General features: G+C 40.8%; 1 long non-coding RNA gene across 1 annotated transcript in view; it reads right to left on the bottom strand.

The window, feature by feature from the left end:
* Positions 1–504: 504 nt before the first annotated feature.
* LOC147817104 (uncharacterized) overlaps positions 505–16,783 on the bottom strand; it is a 38,324-nt gene continuing 22,045 nt past the window's right edge. The window contains exon 2 of the long non-coding RNA XR_015436640.1: positions 505–1,414. This is a non-coding gene — a long non-coding RNA (uncharacterized LOC147817104). The remainder of the gene's footprint in view (positions 1,415–16,783) is intronic.

Here is a 16,783-nt window from a genome sequence, read left to right as displayed (position 1 = left end):
TGAGTAACCTGCAGAAAATGCGATTACAATTTATCTTTGTTTTGAAATAATGTTGCATGAACAGACGGCAGCCACAACAGCAGTTGTAATATATCTGTTTTGAATAAAGTGGGAGAGTCTCTGGGAACTAAGACAGAAAAGACTCAGCAGCCGTCATCTGAACATGATGTGATCAGCACTTATTTCCTCCGTTTCCCTTTGCAGTGCTTTGTTATTGCTTTCTTTTGACATTCCACTTATGTTTCATTTGTCTGAGATGGTAACTGCAACTGTCCTTTGTTTTCCCTTCGAGAGCAACGTGAAGCTGTTGTATCATCATATCTTTAAGCTTAGTGTACTGATGTATTACAGAAATATTAAAGCGTAAGTACAATGACAGCACAACTGATAACAATATGGTGTATGGCCACGTGAATATGCTCGGTGGTGAATGCAGTGTTGGAGTCAGTATGATATGGTATGACTTAAATAGCACGGTGGAAAAAAAAAAAGCATGTCTGCGAGTCATGATTCATGATTTTAAATGAGAATGGGAATTCCAGTGTTTTCCTTTGCATGCACCACAGTTACAGGTCTTTTTTTTGTTTGTTTTTTTACATGAGTGCTTCTTCACTGCTAGTCAGTCGGATTTACTTTCATGTTTCTGCTTTATAATAAAACTTTTAACAAATAACTACAGAGAAAAACAAACATACTGTGTTTTTGATGAGACCAATAATTTCTCAAAAAATCATCATGTAAACAAAGCAAGAGATTTAAACAGACTGCAGTTGGCTTAAAAAAAGGCTCATTTTGTACTGTATTTATGACTGTAATATTTAAAAAGGTTTGTAAAACTTTATTTTGAAAAACAACTAAGATTAAAGAACATAACAATTCTCAAAGAATATAAATCTAATGATGCTTAAATTGCTCTTTAATGCAAAGTGAAAACATAATCTTACAAATTTTTGCCAATCAAAACGTGAAACTGAAATATCACATTGACATAAGTATTCAGGCCCTTTGCTCGGTACTTAGTTGAAGCACCTTTGGCAGCGATTACAGCCTCGAGTCTTCTTGGGTGTGACGCGACGAGCTTTGCACACCTGGATTTGGGGATTTTCTGCCATTCTTCTCTGCAGATCCTCTCAGGTTCTGTCAGGTTGGATGGGGACTGTTGGTGGGCAGACATTTTCAGGTCTCTGCAGAGATGTTCGATTGGGTTCAAGTCAGGGCTCTGGCTGGGCCACTCGGACATTCACAGAGTTGTCCCTGTAAGCTTCTCCTGCATTTTCTTGGCTGTGTGATTAGGGTCGCTGTCGTGTGAGAAGTGGAACTTTCAGCTTGGTCTGAGGTCCTGAGCTCTCTGGACCAGGTTTTCTCAAACCTGACTGGTCTCCCTGTCACTGCTGCTGAATACTTTCTGAATGCTCTGTAAATGACAAGAGAACATGGTTTCTTTTGGCAGATGAATGTGGGACCAGTAATTCACATACCATGTATTTGTTATGTACTTAAGTTTGCACTACAGGAGAAACTTGCCTGAATATGAAGCGTCAGACTCTACCAGAGGGAAGGGAGGGCAGGTGATCTAAAATGTAAGGCACTTCCTCCGAGTTATTTTTAAACGAAAATAAAGTAGGATCAGCACAAATCGAACAAATGATGAGAAACGACCTGGCAGAAGGTTGTGTTCTCCCTCTGAGGTGATACTGAGGGAGGAGATGAGGAGCGTGAGGGCCTCCATTCCCCTCCCTTTTCCTGTCTCTGCTTCTTTAGCTCTTTTTCCTCTCACTCTCGATCATTCGCTCCCTATTTCTCCATCTCCCTCTCTCCCTGCCCTCTTTTTCTCTGCTCTTTTCACTCCCTATATCTCTTTCTCCCTCCTTTTCCCTGTATCTTCCCAGCCGTATGTTTCCCGCAGAATAATAAGGAAAAAAAAAAAAAAAAAGCAAGACAAATCACAGTGATGCATTGCTTAATTTAATAAATGAAGCTTGAGAAACTTGATCACACAACACACTTGTCTCCATAAAGGAGCACAAGAGGACTGACTATTGCCAGATGCCGATGGATGTCTGTGAACAAAGAGGACACACACATGTAATCTCTTTGGGTTTGGGGCGACACTGTCTATTCGATGGGTGCCAACAGAGCTCTCACTCTGTATGACTGACTATGCTTTGACATCACAGGGAGTGGAGGAAAGATACTCCCTCTTTATGAAGAGTAAGATGGAAAATCCATTTACCCGAGCTGACTCATAACCAGAGAAAAAGAGCTTGTTTTAGCTTTCAAAATGAATCCATGATGAAACTGCGCTGTATGTATGGAAATGTGGAGGCCTAGTCGGTTGGAGGGGAAACAAAATCTGTCACAACTCTGTGGGGCTCCCAACTTGTTTGAGTTAGGTGGTGAACTGAGCAAGAGTTGCAGTTGGTCAACAATTAACAAAGAAATAAAATTAATACGTGAAAGAAACTGGGCTGTCAGCAAAAGTTATTTTCACAAAGATCTGTGGTCGTGTTTTGCTGGGCAAACCAATTAAATCATTTATGGCGTCATACTCTCATTTGCATGTCATTCCTAAATAAAAGAGATCAAATTCAATACTTCACCGTCACGTCAACCAGCATCCTAGAGACTTGTTGCAACTCCAATACAACAATACAACAAGCACACTCCCTAATATGAGCAGTTTAAAGAAGACAAGAACACAATCACAGGACTCCACCCTGTCATAAAGTGCAGCACTGAGGCAGAAAGACTAATATGCTAAATAACAAGAAAAACAAACAGAAGAACAGAACACACAGCAGGCCAAGCAAAAACTGTCACCATGATTACATGCTACCGTGAACAGGCTGCTTAGAATAAAAAAAAAATCAACATACGTTATGTTGGCAAAAATGAGCAGTGGATTGGATGAGATTGTCCGTTTCCTGGACCTGCTCTACAGTTCATGAGAAACGAGTCTTCTCCTTCGTCAGCAGTGTTGCAGAGTCCCCTGGGCAATAAGGCAAGCTGTTCACTGGCCAGCGCTGTAATTGACATTTGAACACCTTTTAATTGTATCGATGTTAAGCAAGATGATGTTCAACAATAAAGGGACAGAAATTTGCCCAAAATAAAGGTCCAACAATAAGGTTGTATAACCATTGAACTGGTTGTGGTGTTATTTATAGGACTGGTGTCAGAGTTCTGAGATGCAGGGAGGTCTTGCACATCCCCAAGTAATTGCCATCCCACCCTGACCACACTGTGACATCCCAATCCTCATGTTGATATTTCTGTCAACTACCTTACAGCATTAGTGGTGAGATACCATTAAATGTCCAAAAATGATTACATTACTTCTAAAAAAAAAGTTATACTGACATTACATGTTAATGACCATGTTGTTGCCAGAGCAAGTGTGGAATCGTCACTGCAGCACAGCATGTTAAACTGTCCTTGAAATGATGGCACCATATAATCCATGGACAAATACATTGCAAGCTGACTTAATCTGTTGGATCACAAGCAAGGATAGACCACATTATTAATGAGCCATTTAAACAGCATCACCTAATCTGTGCTGAATGGTGTCAGCATTGTTTGTGTGTGAGCAGAGTTTGGTGATAACGCAGGAATGATGTACCTGTACATTTCATGACAAAGTCATGAAATTTAAAGTGTAATTTTACTTTAAATAAAAAGTTTAGTAAATATATTTATTCATTTGTTTATGATTATAAGAGCCAACTGATATGAAACCATTGTTTCCATTGACTGAATACAAGGTTATATAGATCAGATTGGTAAGACTCTTTTCTTTTTTTCCTCTTTATATGAGAAACCAGATTTTCCTCCTTCAAGAATAACTTTGGTTCAATCATTTCAGTACGTATGCCATGACCGAGAGAGAAAGATCTGATGAAATTCCTTTGTCATGGGTTGGGAGAGACGATTATTTATGGTGTGATTTTCTCTTATGTATTTCCTTAATTAAAACATATTGGCTTCCAAAAGCAATATAAGAAACAAATTGCTTTGGCATGGCTGTGGCAGTTGGAGGACAGACTCTGCATATTGGCAGACTAAATGAGATGGGATTTGGAGTCTTTGAAACTACATTTGTGCTTCAGACTATGGTAATGAGGCCTAGCAGAATGATATCACCATTCCCAAATATTTAGTTTGTCATTTTGTGGTAACAGGCCCCCTCTGTGCGTGCATGGGTGCGTGTGTGGAGCAGCTTTGGAGGTGTGGGTGAGCATCTGAGGATTACTTTTACAGATTACAGATCATTTCAGGAGATTACCTTTTTTATAAGGTAATCATTGTTGTAGAATAGTTCGTTTGGGATGCTACAACCTTGATGTGATGTCATCACTTTCACTTTTATTTTTGAAATTTTTTGCATTCCCAGTCGGAGCCTTTATTCCAATTCAAAATCTAACTGTAATCTAAAACAGTAATGTTTCATTTCACATTCAGCAATGCTGTTATCCTTTAACTAATGCATTCATTCATTCTGTGTACAACATGTGTCTATGTCTGTGCGTGTGCCGTGTGCATGGAAGCACAAACGCGCGTGTGTGTGCGTGTGTGCGTGTGCGTGCACTAGAGAAAGATGGTTTCAATCGGCTGACTGTGACAGTTTCAGCTGGGACCGGGAGGAGACCGTGAGACAACCCTTCCTCAAACAACAGTGAGGGGTGGTGATACACTGCAGTGATAATGGCCTCTTTGAAAACAAGAAGGCCCTCCCCTCCTGTATTTTGGAGGGAACATATGTTTGTCTGTCTCTACTTCTGTCAACAGAACTCCACTACAGTGGCAGAGACCAAAGAGAGCTCTGCTCCTCATGGGCCGAGGGGGAGGAGAGCGTCCCTGTCAAGGCACGGCCCGATATGACAACTCATTTCACAGCAATGCGCTGGTGTGGTTTCTCCGTAAACATGGATATGAAAAATGCTTTTGGGGAGGCAAAAGTTTGTGGTCAAGACGAAAACATGACATAAGCCCTTCCAAAAGAGAGAGAGAGAAAAAAAAATGCTCTGTCTAAATTGGCAAAAGTTTCGGTTGGGTAAACCAAACTATACTGTTTGACCTTTCTCTACCCCCAGCTATAAGTCTCACTCTTTGTCCTTTGCTGAGAGTGGAGACTGAAACCAGATGTTTTTAACAGATAACAAATGTCAGAGGCAATAGCTGATAGCACACCTGGTACAGTGCAGACAGGGTGACCGGCTGTGGTCACGTGAGCAGTCTGACTCCCAACTCTCTCATGATCATGTTCTTTTGCAATTCCATCAATCAATTCAACAACAATCACGTTGTGCAGTTCGGCAATGCGTCGTTATACAACACATGTTTCAACAGTTTAAACATTTCAATAGCAATGATTTTCCCATGAGCATTAAAGATGGACATATATTATGTATTTTGGTACATTGGCTCAAATGCCATCCACAGGTCAAGTCCATTGCAAAATGCAAAACTGTCCTGTCAGGTTCTTTTTGGGCATTTTATGCTTTTTTTTAATATGGTGATAATGGGGATGACGAGGGGGGAGGGAGAGAGAGATAGGGAATGACACAAATAGCAACAAAACTCCCTGGCCGTGCATGAACCTGTGATGTTTTGGGTCATTGCGGACACCTTAAGCCTTAGACCCCCATCTTTTCAAGTCTTTACAGGTTACTGTAGTTTACCCATAAAAACAGTCTCTGAAAGAGCATAGTAAATGTTCACACTCATGTTCTTTTGTGGTGTTTAAATTCCTGTTTGGAATACTGACTAGGTCAAATGTTTATCATGTCACGGTCACATATATAAAAGGCATAACTAAAATCACACTATTCATTTCCCATGTCGGTGTTGTCAGCTTGAAGTCACCCTGATCTATTATGAGATATTGCCTCTGATCTGTGGTTAGCTTTTTTTTTTAGGACTGACATCATATGAACTGTATATAGTAATCCTCCCATACTGATCAGAGCTTGTGGAGTGTTTGAGTCAACACAGAGACGAGCAGGGGAGGGTGGTCTGGTCCCGCAGTCTCTGATGATTGATGAAGCTTCTTGTGACACTGACAGAGAGGGATCAGCACAACAACCAACAACTTCTGCATAACTCTGCTTGAGCTTGACGCCAGCCACGCTATTGTGTCATCGACACTGGCTCGCACACACTGAGACACTAGTAAACACATCCGCCCACCAGCTCACACACACATATTGAGTCACTCAAAGGGATGGGGTTGATTTATTGTCGCTGAAACATAGTTTCTCATACAGTATAAATGGATGCTGGACATGTTTGCGCCATAATGCGCTCCTATAAAACGATGATTATCTTCTGTTCTATGTGGATTGGATTACTCCCACACCTGTGCTCCCAAGCTCACAATTTTGGTTGTCATCTCTCCAAAATCAGCTTCTAGCCACCTGTTCTGATGACCATAGGGGTATGGGAACCAAGATCATCCACTGCGTGCACTGCAAAAAATATCCATCCACTGTCGACGGCCATGCATCGAGGCTTTTAGTCTAAAAACTACCCTTTAAAAATATTCATAAATAGAAACCCAGTTTCACATGACAGGAGTCTTATTTTCATTGCTTTGGTCAAAATTCCTATTGGTAATAATAACAGTGCACTCACCAAATTAACTGCTAAAATCTGAGAATGTGGCGACAAGAAGCGAAAATGAAAATGAGAAAGTGAAGTCCAACAATGAAATTATTACCCAATTATTGAATTGATTATTACCAGCATTTCAGGAAACTTGAGGCAGTGAACTTTGTGAGTACAATGTTTCCTAACTTATAGAAATGGTGGACAAAATGATGAAAAAAAGGCTTAAAGTACAGACTAAGTCCCTCTTATTGAAACTGCATATTTCAACAGGAATTCACTGTCACAATAACTTTGAGCCATTAGCATAATTACTTTAAAACATGGCAGCCTAAACTTCACTGACCTCTCAGCTGCGTTTTACATTTGTGTGCTACCAGGTTAGATTTGTTGTACTGCAGCACAGACAGATTTTCCTTCATAGCGTGGGACAGCAAGAAGCTGCTGTTCAAGCACTACAGTGCTAAAGCTTTCAGGGTTTCTCTAAGTCTCAAGAGAATGGAAGTGAATGGGTGAAACAAAAGTCACTTCCAGTACAGGAAAACTGTTTATTGTTGGTTTATGATAAATATAGTCTTTTGAAACAATAAAAGTTAATGTCAAGACAGTATATCATTGTAATGTAGCTGACAGAGTCCGGCACTGAAACTGAATGACTTCTGAATATAGACATTTTTTGCAGCGGGGTCGCACATCAATCGTCATTTTTCAGTTTCACTCTTGCAGCTGCCCAGATGTATAATTTACAACATTAATGTCTCAAGTCACTTTAATTTTATTGAGTTATCAATTTCTCTGCATGAGGAGCTCTAACAAAGTCGTGTGACAACTCCCAGCACATATAGAGATGACATTTAAAGAGCTGGCTATTAACAATATATCTGGTTGCAGTCAGAATGAACCATTTTATTACTGAGTGCATATCAAATAATAGCGTCTGTTGGCACATGGATGTGAACAGGACACATCAGGATCTCCGCAACAGGCAGCAGGCCACATAGACCGTCCTGTGGTCACTAGCATTTGGCGCCAGCCATACAGACCCAGAATTCTTCACTTCATAAAAAAAATGTTCAGGCCCATTCACAGTGCCTGGTAATCAATACTACCGGCACAGCTGTTAGACCATAAAACGGCCCTTAATTTGGAGACAGCCCCTTCCTCTCTGTCAGTCGGCTTCAGTCTGTTGTAAGATGTTAGCTAGCTCACCTACATGTGGGTAAAGATGACAGTGACAGGCCCAGCGTGGGCTCAGGGTAATTCTAACTTTCAAGTTTGCAGTTATCGTTTACACCCTCAGTAAAAGTGCACACATTCCTAACACAGAAAGCCCCGTAACATAATATGTTGAGAAAAATGTTGCATTATTGTATCCAAGTGCTCTTATGTTTGATATTTACTGCATTTAAATCACTGTTTTACTGGTGTATTTTATGGCTTTAAATAAATTGAAGGAATTAAAAACACCGACAAAGTAATTCAGCAAAAAAAAAAAAAAGAAAAAAAAAAAAAGTATCTGTATCCCACAAAGTGCACACTTTTCCTGTCCAGTGTTTCAGCACTGAAATACTGTACTACAATGCAACAGTGCAATTTGATACGTTTTAGACGAGACCTTGAAGCAGGCCAGAACCACATCTATCAGTGACTAAATCTGTCCTTGCATTCTCGGGGAAGACTCCAAGGATGAAGCAAGTCTTCAAAAGCATCTCTCTCTTTTGATGTAAACTTCTGTGACTGGTAGGGTGCCTCCTCAGCCCCGCCGTCTTTTAATTGATTATGTGAGGCAGAGGGCACTGTATTGTAAATGAGGTGATAGACAAAGACCGCAATCCTCAGTAGCCTGACCCCCTGTTATTTTCTGCTACAGTGACGGTTAACAGTAAAGAAAATCTAGATGTGTCATTCAAGGAAGAGGTCATGGGAATATTTAGTGTTAGTCTAATGCACTATTAAAAACATCTTGGAAAACTGTCCCCATCATTTGTCTTATTCAGTAACAGTTTGAACAGTTTTTATCCTAAAAATAAAATAATAAATGTTCTCATTTGTCTTACATGAATATCTGTAATTAATGAAGCTGCCTCAATTTCATGGAAGATACTGCAAATCCCTTTTTAGCCGTGCATGTGCGTCACAGGCTGCTGTGTTTTACAACACGTGCATATTCATTACATAGAAGCAGTAAGTTCTCTCACATGTCTAGCATTGTCCTTGGGCACTCACTAGCGAAACAAGCAGAGGAGTCTGGCCCTGCTTTTTCCTCCAGGTGGTTGAAGGATCGTTGTTGCTAATAGACTGCGGCGGTAGAAATAAAATAAACCTTTAGACTCCAGCCGCAGCTCAGGGCAGCATGACATTTGACAGTCTTTTATGGTGCAGAATGAGACATGTTTGGCAGTCGAAAAATTCAATTGTGGCGTATTGATTCTCAGCCGTCAGTCATTATTCCCAGGTTGATTGACAGGAGAAAATTGGTTACGTTAAGTATTTCATATGTTCATATGGCTGACATTTGTTTGCCTGCTCCCTATGTCAATATTGTTGGAGAGATCTGTAGCTTTATGAGATAGCATTATACACTGACTGTGGCGTTTGTGTGATGTTCCAGTGTTTTTCCTGACATAATTTAAGATATATTAAAAACCAGCGGAATCTTGAGGTGTTTAATGCCAATATTATTGTCTTCCTCCAGGGGATCATGTATGTTCATAATCGGTGGCAGCCATGTGCATGTGTGCATATGAGCTCTGCACGCTGCACAACTGCACGCACACACCTAAAAATATATTCTCTGCATACTTTTAGGCACCGAGCATGCCAACGACAATCAAATGGAGCTATTTTCATTGAATTGTGTCGACACTTAGCCTCAGAAGAGAGCGCAGTGACCTCATCGCGCTGACAGTTGGCTCACCTGGGCCCATGCAGACTGTGGTATTTGATCCACGTTAGGACTGACATATTACTATTTTTAAATTCGTGTCAGTGTGGTTGGAGTGCCAGTTGAGGTTTTATAAATGTAAGCCAGATATGCTGTCAATCAAACAAATATATTCAAAACAATTAAGATACTCTCCAGTAATCATTATGCTGCCTGTATTTTGTATTATTAGACACAGCCCTGCTCCTTTTTTCTTTCATTGGGCCAATTCCTCATATTTAATCTTAATGGGGTCGACATCAAATCGAAGTTCACTTTTGTTTGCCTGGAAATAGTTCCAGAATTGATCTGATTATTCAACCTGGTTATATGAATTTTCTTAAAACCCTCTCTGATCGCTGTATCACAGTCAATAATCTCTTTGCATACCTTGTAATTTGTGTGTGACGACTGGTAATGTGCTACTGCTGTATGTCTGATGGTGGCATTCCTATATGAGGTTGAACTAAAGGAGCTGCTGAGGAGAGCTGGGAAATGCTGGGGAAAAAAAAGAATCAAAGTCATCATTTCAAAAATGGGCAAGAAGATAAATACATAAGCTATGTGATGTGAGTGCCTCTGTGTTTCATTTTTATAATATACATGTTTTTTTAATCATTTCATCACACATCAGCACATCAGAATTTGTCTTATTGTTAAACAAAGCCAGAAATATTGTCACAACATGTCAATGCTCAAATGAAGAGACAACCAAATGAACAATGACCTCATTACGCAGACCAGGGGTCAACCACGACTTGACAGATTTACATTGAGCACAGTTTCTTTGTCTTTATAAAATATTATTATAATATTCATTCCATGACAGAGCGCACTTGTATCAGATCAGCACTTCGTTTTGACAGATACCCTGAGTTTAGATGTTAGAAATAGTATCAAGAGAGAAAAAGATGGATCCTTACAAATAGGCCTCCTGTGACGGATGTATCACCTTGAGCGTGTGAACAAAGATCAAAAAGCATGTGTTATTTCCACGCTGTGACTTCACATCAGACTGGTTTTGTGTTGGGAGAATGCCAGCCTCTTAGCTCCAGCAGCAAATGATGCTAGCAAAGCAGACATCACTGTCTTGTGAATAGTAATTATTTACATACTGGAGGCCATACTCACATGTTAACATTCGTACTGACTGATAACTTTGGCTGCTGGCTAATTATCTGGCTATAAGTATAGTGCCAAAAAAGTAGCAGGTTGCTGAGATGGCTTTTCCAGCTGTAACTTGTAGCAGAGAGTGAAAGACAAAAATATTGCGAAACACACTCTGAATGAACCACATGAGTCAAGTGGAGGATCAGAATAGAACTGTAAAACTTCTATTTAAAGTGACAACTTTCCCCCCTTGTCTAAGTAGTATTAATGTTGGCACTAAACTGGATTGAATATAACAGAATATATAGTAAGTTTCACCACTGCTCATTTTAGAAAGGCCACAGTCAGGAAATGTGTTCTTTGTTTAGATAATCAAAACTGATACAGATGTTTGATTCTGGCTGCTCGGGGCGGTGTTATCACAGCGGCAAAAGATGGCAAAAGAAAAAATTGCCTATTTCCCCTTTCACTATCAACTATCTTCTTTGGGATTGAGTGACTAAATTATTCCTCGCCTGTTTGTTACCGTGACATAAAATCTCAGTGTTTACTTGGAGATTTTGAGACTGAAAATACAGACCCATCTTTGACAGGTAACATAACACCATTCATTGTGCTTGCCCTCTATTTGGCTATTTCAGAGTTATTCTTTGCTGGTCAAACCCAAAAGCAAATGTTTAGATTAAACTTGCCCATCCCTTATGCTACACTGACAGAAGCACTGTCCATATAGATCTCCAGTCCAGGGTCAACATTAGCTTTTAGCTGGACTGAGCGGTGGTGAGGTCAGTGGATCAATAGTAAGACCACCCCGACCCCCCCACTTGTGTTCATGACATCATGTTTTATATGTGAAACTTTAATTTCTCTAGAATATATTGATAGTTTATGCCAATCGCTTGTATTAGTCTGTACTGCGTGTCTTTACATAGAATTTTGTAACATGTATTCACGTAAATGATACTAGTCTGATGGCACTTAACCCTAAGCTGAACCAAACATGTTATCTCTGCACAGCAGCTCATCCCTAGCCCAGAGCCACACTTGTTGGGTTTAGTATTAACCTGTCTTCCTCTACTGTTTGACGGACATCACCAGGTGTTTGAGTGGCTCAAGGGTGTGGCGGTCTCTTTAGCACAGGCTTTTTCATTGTTGTTTTTTAGTTGAAAACATTGCTGCGTAAGCGCATGATCACAGGCCTCAGGCTGGGAGCAATCACAATGTGGTGATTTCCCCTTCATTGTGTTGGCTGATGATTTTTCATGTGCCAAGAAGTGGCTTTGAATGAGAAATTTTGTTATGTTAAACTAAACTGATAAAGGGTACTATTGATTCTTTCTGTATACCACTAATTAGATGCAGTGTGTGTTCATGGGCCAACATTTTATTGCCATCAGCTTCATAATGTGCCTCATGTACCAAGTGTGAGCAATTAGTATCTTAGTTTTGTGACACTACTGGTAGTTTGCACTGATGATAATTTATGATGTGATAATTTTCTTTCAAGGTGAGGTGTTGCTGTTTCTTTTGGCACTGCACTTAAATCTGTCAAACCTCTAATGAACCTAGTACTGTGACGTCCGATCTCCTCATCAGGTTGTTTTCTTTTTTCTCTCCCTTTGTTTGCTCCTTTTCTTTATTTATCACTGCTCATTTTCAATACATGTCACGTCATGGTGGCTACTTTTAAACATACCCTAGTTTATTTGCCCCACCTACAATCTTTCCCACACCATACTGTAGGTTCATACACATATGTTGTAGACAGAAAAAAATTTTAAAATCTTGGCATTGAAAGTTAAAAACTTTGTTAGTGTACCTAATCCAGGGTTTTACAGAATCATCCAATATCAACATTCCTCTCTGGCAAGTTGATCAGACATGGGGTGTTTACAAAATAAAAGCTGATGAGCTGGGCACACAAAAAATAGGGCTCCAATTAGAGCAGTTTAGTTATGAACCGTAAAAACTCTCAATATTGCTGTATTCCCAGAGTTTAGGACCGCATTGAAATACATTTCTAACAGACAAACAGAAACATATGTGACAAAGGCAAGTTCATTTGACAGATCAGATTTTAAAGACATCTAGTTTGTGTATTTGCTTTGGACAAAAGCGTCAAATGCATGTAACGTAAATTGAACATATTCACATCTGTAAAATCAGCATTCCTCGTTCAACACACTCTAATTACTACGATGATCACATGTGATGACTGGACATGAGGCCGGTTCTGATTCCAGCCTCATTAAAGATTCATGCATGCCTGTGGGATGTAGAAGGTCTGGGACCTGGTTTGTCGTTGCTAGTCAGTGAATTCTGGGAAACCTTAAGTGGGGTAAATGTATTTCATGTAATCCCCGGATTAGCATAGCAACCACCTAATGGCCAGGAGTGGACGCCTTCCTTTCAGTTTTTGTGTCCATTTCACCTGAGGCAACATGGTGGGTGGACTGGTTAGTGAGATCGAGGACTTAGACCACCAGCTGCTACTCGGAGGCTTCAGAGGAAGAGGTGGGCAACAACAACAAGCCGTGACTCGTCCCTCATACGACAGGATGCAAAATTTAGCAATTAAAAGTAGCACTTCTTGTGACTGACGTTTTTGTGAAATGTATATTGACACTGAAAGATGTTGAAGTGTAAAGTCTTGTTATCTAATACCACAGGGAAACCGTGTTATTTCTGATAACAACTTTGAGATCATTTTAGATGTGGTAATAGTTTGTCTTTGTATTTTGTGGGTTTTTCTCCCTCAGCGTTGTGCAAAACACAATTAGATGAAAGGTTTTTGTGTGCAAAGCTTTACAAGCTGCCGCCTACAATTAAATGATTTCAAAAACATCCTTATGAAATTGTATATGTCAACAGTTTATAACCCAATAAGACTGGGATTCTTAAGCTTCCCCCAAAAGGCTAATGATTAAAATATATTATAATTTGTCATGGCGTCTCATGGCTAGACTAAATGACTACTTTTAATTCGCGTTCATTTTGGTTTTAGCAATCACTCGTTGCCCCCGTTTCTCTATTTACAGCAAGTTTGCCCAACTGATTTTACATTTTATTATGTCATCTTTTGAATGAACTACACTGGTTTTATAAGAAACACATGACCTAGATGAAAAGTGCTGTGCTCTCTCACTTTTTCTCTCTCTCTCTTACACACACGCACGCACACACACACGCACACACACACACACACACACGCTAATTTGGCACATTTACCTTGTGGTGCGTGTCAAATTAACTCTTGCTCCATTTGAAATATTCAACTCTCTCTCTGTCATTCTATATAAGAAAGTATAAGAATTAGTATTCCTGTGTGTGTTACATACTAAAGGGTTAAGATGGCTGCATGCAAATTTGTTGTCAAACTACTGTGATCTGGCGTTCCGCAGCCCAGAAAACTCAAATTAAGTGGCCTCTCAAGTTTTCTCACTTGAGTCGTCAAAAGCGATCCAAGGGTTTTCATCACCAATCACCACACTGATCTGTTTGCATTCACGCAAAAACCAAGAGAAAAAAAAAAAGAAGATGACAGTTGGACCATAGCTATCCACAAACGATGCCTCAAGGCTTGAAGTGTGAGTTCAACCAAGCGTAAAATGTCAGACGGGGAGCTTCCAGGGATCGCTTGTTGGCAGGACGAAGTGGAAACCCAGCTTCATGTGAGGGGAAAGGGAGAGGACGTTGGGTTTGTACTTTTGCAGCTTGTGGATGGCTCCGTGTTCATCTCAGATGTCATCCAAGACAAGTCTTGCAACACTGACCAGAAACAGAAGTTGTAGCCTATATTTTAGCTGGGTGATTATTTATGTACCTGCCATGAATTTTCACTCAAGCTTTGCTGTGCACCAAAACCTTCCACATCTCCCCCAAAACCAGATGGAACAAGGCTGAGTAACCACAAAAAAAAAAAAAAGAAAAAAAAAAAGAAGTATCAGACTCTCAAGATTCTCGCTTTCTTGAGTTATGAATTCACCATATGCTGTGCAAAATTATACTTGTGAATCTAACGGCTGAGGTTTGTTTGTGAGAAACTCTATGAGAATAAACACTGCAATCCTGCTTTAAGACCTCAATCAATCTTATCGGGTGGTAGGCTGGATTTGCATGATAAAAACAATCAAATTTGTGGTTTTGAGAGATGATTGCTCATGGTATCCACCACCAACTGCTTTTCACAGCTAATGCTAATGCATTATCCACAACTGCAAAAGCAGCATCATACACTGGCTTCGGAATCCATTAACAGTATATTCCTATTGAAAAAAAGAAATCTCGAGCACCATAATGTTACTCCATCAGCTTATCCTGTTTCAGCAAAGCAACGCTGTGCACTGAAAATACACCATCGCTGACAGAGAGAGCCTAATCCAGTGATTGGTTTTACCTTATCACACAACTTAAGGAGTGTACACTTCTAAGCTGACGGATTGAACCTCTGTTCGATACAGGTTTGCAAAACTGAATCTGTTGAGCCTCCAAGATTTGATATGGGTATTTAAAGCTCTGTGCGGCATTAACCGCGGAGCACAACAAATAGCCTGCCTTTTAACAGGGCTAGGGAATCCCGGGGCCAGTTGGGATGCAAATTGAAATGATCCAAGAGTGGATTGAGAAGGTGAGGGTGGGCTTGGATGGGGCTGTGGAGGGTGGATGTGGGAGTATAGCGAGGAAAGAGGGCTGTAGGAATGTGGGAATGAGACGAGGTGGTGTGAGGCTTGCGGTGAGGGGCTGGCGAGTTTCTGAGGAGTTAGTCGCGATTAGCCTCAGAGACTGACTCATGATTTGAGTGACAACTGTATAGTAACAAATAGCGGTGGAGAATGTGCTGCCATCATGCTCCCTCCTCCACTTCCCCCACCTCCTACGCAAAGGGTGACAGTCATTTGGACAGTAAACGGTGGATCACTGCTCAGCTCTCCTCTGTTGATGTGTGTGTGTGTGTGTGTGTGTGTGTGTGTGTGTGTGTGTGTGTGTGTGTGTGTGTGTGTGTTTGTGCCGGTGTGTGTTCCAGTCAGGATGTCAGCAGTTCAAGAGGGGTGAGGGGAGAAGCAGATTCTGTACTTGATGTTCTAGTTACACATCCTCCGTGTGATGATGCACAGTTTTATCCTGAATTACGTTATAATGCTGTAAAATCAACAACATCAGTGCTGATGATCACACAGCTGCGAGTTTCTGCCTCAGGCATTTGTGATACAAGAAGACGGCATAGAGACATCATTTTTCAGAATTATCACTGATCATAAAATTGCTCTGGCAGAGGATATTCTTCCGCGGACAGGCAGACAGACTGAATTGAAAGCATGCTGGCAAACGCTGGCAAGAGAGAGCGACTGAGTTTAAACGATACGTGATAATCGAAACCATGCGGAGCCTTGGCCAGAAGAAACGGCAGCATTAGAGCAATGGAACCCACGGTATAAAGTCGTGCATGCTTACTTCATTAGGTACACAGTCTGCCGACCAGAACATCTGACACCACTAGAACAAATGGGATTATTTTGATTCAAAATTGCCATCATGTTGGCACCTACAGTGCAAAGTCACCCCTGCCAAAAATCGCTGACTGTCTCTCAATGTAAACTTTCAGGCAGCCATTTTAATTGTTGATGCTATCCTGCCAGTGTAAGGATGTGCCAATTGATGCCATCATATGTGCACACTACTGCTTACCTGCACACACACACACACACACAGACACACACACACACACACACACACACACACACACACACATACCCACACGCATGCACACACACTCACAAAGGGCTCATTAGTGTTCCACTGTTAAGCAGCCACTGACTAACGTTTGAAGAGTTGTAACCTCGGTACTTTTCATTATTGTAATTAAAAAGTGTTGAATTAACACTATGGACATGAAAAGAAGAAGACTCCCTCCACTGACCCCGTTAATCAAGACTGGAATGATCTGCCTAACTGGGATTTAATTGCCTTCTGCTGTTTTCTTCCAGCAATAATTTGGTTTGCGTTGGCTTCGCTGTGCCACTAAAGTAAGCCAAGCCCTGCTGGCCCATTAAAAGCTAAGGCACTCTGTTTTGGTGGGTGTGGGGGTAGACGGGAGAGGGGTAGTGGGGGTCGAGGGTGTGTGGATGTGTGTGTGTGTGTATGTGT

The sequence above is a fragment of the Seriola lalandi genome, unplaced genomic scaffold, assembly GCF_002814215.2.
Source record: "Seriola lalandi dorsalis isolate HSWRI2012SDOR001 ecotype SW California unplaced genomic scaffold, Sedor1 jcf7180002054972, whole genome shotgun sequence".
NCBI lineage: Eukaryota > Metazoa > Chordata > Actinopteri > Carangiformes > Carangidae > Seriola > Seriola lalandi.
Note: the sequence above shows the minus strand (reverse complement) of the source record. Positions and strands in the feature narration are given on the sequence as shown.